The sequence below is a fragment of the Oratosquilla oratoria genome, chromosome 6, assembly GCF_046742065.1.
Source record: "Oratosquilla oratoria isolate Oo_2021 chromosome 6, ASM4674206v1, whole genome shotgun sequence".
Lineage (NCBI taxonomy): Eukaryota > Metazoa > Arthropoda > Malacostraca > Stomatopoda > Squillidae > Oratosquilla > Oratosquilla oratoria.
The window spans coordinates 30,702,074-30,705,083 of NC_134782.1; the positions used below are offsets into that span (position 1 = coordinate 30,702,074).

Consider the following 3,010-nt stretch of genomic DNA (forward strand, 5'->3'; position numbering starts at 1 on the left):
TGAAATACACTGCTTGGATGATTTGAGATCGTTACTGATAATTACGTCGAGATACTTTTCACTATCCACTTTTGTTAACGAATTTCCAAATAACTTGTAATCGTACTTACTGTTATTTTTACCTATGTGCATTACTTTGCAATTACTGTGTTAAATTTCACCCAAATACACACCAAAAAGAAGCTTGATGTAAAACCACACCATCACAATATGCAAGTTCAGGAAAAAAAATATTAACATTCATAAGTACTAGTCTCGGTATAAACCATTCTCCTTCTATCAAGTGATTAAAATGAATACATGAAGTCAACAGGCACTCATTGGGAAGACCACGCAGGAGAGGGAAGATGGTGTTAAAAAGGCAATCGCATCTCGGGGAGTATACCTGGCAAGGTGGAGAGAGATTGCACAAGAATGGCGAAGATGAAGTAGACTGGGTAGAGCGTAGATGGGTCCAGAGATGGCCCGAAATCCACCAGAGGAAAGGAACATTGGTTATGAAAATCTGTAGTTAATGTCTGTTTGCTAAGAACATGAAAATTTAAGCTCTCAAGGTGTGGCGTCCTTGTGATTCACCATGGTCTTAGATCACGTGTTTGACTTGTGATCGACAGCTATTACCCTTCAGGATGAGATCTCAGAGCTATTTCATGGCCCGATCTGATAGTTAACGGTCAGGACGATGTCTTGCTAATCAATGGTGACATATTCGATCCAGAACCACCTTAATCCTAATTATACCATAAAATCAATTGGTGTTGCGCACGTATAGATATTGCAGTCACTATGAAGAAATTGAACAAAGTCGAAGTTGGATGAAACACGCCCGATTTCCTCTCGATATAGACAAGGGCAAGGCAAGCGTTCTCTGCTTCACTTCGGTCGGCAGAGGAAAACTGAAGTAGCAGTCTTTGATAATATTTAATATTCTATTTATACATGACGAGGTGGCCGAGTGGTTAAGGCGTTGGACTGCTAATCCAATAGGGTCTCCCTGCGTGGGTTCGAATCCCATCCTCGTCGGATACTTTATAGGAAATGATGGAATATCATACCAGATATCAAAGGGATAAAGATGCAGAAACGAAGGGCTGATGTTCGGTATTTGGACTGGTCCCGGGATCTCTGTCAACTTCGTCCGTATTTCCTCCACTTTTTCATATAAAGAGCTGAGTAAGTACCGGAGATTGCTCTCCTGCAACTACTTTAACATTCCTACACAAATAGAACAAACACATCAGACTTAGTAACTATGTAGTAAACGCTGAAACCATTGGTCATTTTAAGAGAGAATTAGATAACTTTATGGATATTGATGACAAGTGGTAGGGGACATGGGACTGCCTAGTGTAAGCATTATGGTCTCTTGCAACCTCTCCATTCTTGTGTGTGTGTGTGTGTGTGTGTGTGTGTGTGTGTGTGTGTGTGTGTGTGTGTGTGTGTGTGTGTGTGTGTGTGTTTGTGTTTGTGCGCGCGCGTGTCTGTGTGTGTGTGTGTGTGTGTGTGTGTGTGTGTGTGTGTGTGTGTGTGTGTGTGTGTGTGTGTGTGTGTGTGTGTGTGTGTGTGTGTGTGTGTGTGTGTGTGTGTGTGTGTGTGTGTGTGAGGTCAAAGGATTACCAATAGATCGGGCAATATAATTATGTACTCTGAGCTCTTATCCGAGAGGGCAATAACTATCGCTCAATAGTACAACACATGATCCAAGACTATTGTAAATCACATCCACACACCACCAAGTACTAGAATAAGTCAATAATCAGAGCTGGATTGGAGGTTCTAAGCTGAAGGGGACTAGTGCCTTTTCGCTAGAAAACATATGGACAAAAAGATCCAGGATAATTATTTGGAGAATTAACGTTGAGGACCACAGGGATCGGTGCTGGTACCTATCATGCCCTTGGTCTACATCAACGACTTCTGGAGTATAATAGACAGTTATCTAAACATTTTGTTTATATCGACTGCATATGTGTATCCAGATATCGGAGAGTGCCATTCAGCCTGTTTACCATGTATATTCAATTCTTGATATGTATACATGGTCACTCTCCACAAGATATTTACATAATGATCTATAATACTCCACAAGTCATTTATATGCATTGAGATTATAACTGGTGTCAGTAACGATCCCTGTAGTCCTCAGCTGCATTTTCAATATCTTTGTTTAAGCCTGTTTTCATACTAAAAAATATCAGCCCACTTTAGCTAAGAGCCTCTAATACCTCCTTGATTATTGAGGTATCCTAGTAGTCTTTGGTGCATGCTTGTTTTTGTATTTGTGTGTGTGTATATGTGAGTGTGTGTGGGGCGTGGATTTTGGGTGTGGGTGTGCCTTAGAATATAATTAATTGTATGAATGCATTTAAATGTAATCTTGACTAAATCTTGATATCTTAACTGAATGAGATCATGGGATCCTCTACAACAGACCACCCTCTTTCACAGGATAGGTGTCTGAGGGAGGTGAGGCTTGGTAATTTGGAAACTTTATGGATACTTGAGTGTAGAAATGACTAAAGCCAGTATTTGTTTTTCAACTGCTCTGACTTGGACTAGTGTTTATTAGGACTCGTGAACTGAACGTAACTTTGATGCACTATGATATATATGTAATTTCTACATGTCAAAAGAGGACGAGGTGGCCGAGTGGTTATGGCGTTGGACTGCTAATCCAATAGGGTCTCCCTGCGTGGGTTTGAATCCCATCCTCGTCGAATATTTAGCAAATAATTGCAGACTTATGAATAAAATATCCTAGTGATAACATGTAGCATCATAGGAAAACGAAATACGCCTCCCAGGCATGGTAAAATAGGCAGAATGACACTCATATGTAGTCGCTATCAACAAAATATTTAGACAACTGTCTGTTATACACCTCAAGTCATTGACGTAGACCTAAAGGATGACTAGTGCCAGCACCGACCACTGTGGTCCTCAGTGTTAATTCTCCAAGTGCTTATCTTGGACCTTTTTGTCCATATGTTTTCTAGCCAGAAAGAGCTAG

General features: G+C 40.6%; 2 non-coding genes across 2 annotated transcripts; both read left to right on the top strand.

Annotated features, from left to right (window-relative positions):
• The first annotated feature begins 941 nt into the window (after positions 1 to 941).
• TRNAS-GCU (transfer RNA serine (anticodon GCU)) lies at positions 942 to 1,023 on the top strand. The gene has a single exon. It is a non-coding gene; the product is annotated as a tRNA-Ser (tRNA).
• Positions 1,024 to 2,635: 1,612 nt separating this feature from the next.
• TRNAS-GCU (transfer RNA serine (anticodon GCU)) lies at positions 2,636 to 2,717 on the top strand. The gene has a single exon. It is a non-coding gene; the product is annotated as a tRNA-Ser (tRNA).
• Positions 2,718 to 3,010: the final 293 nt, after the last annotated feature.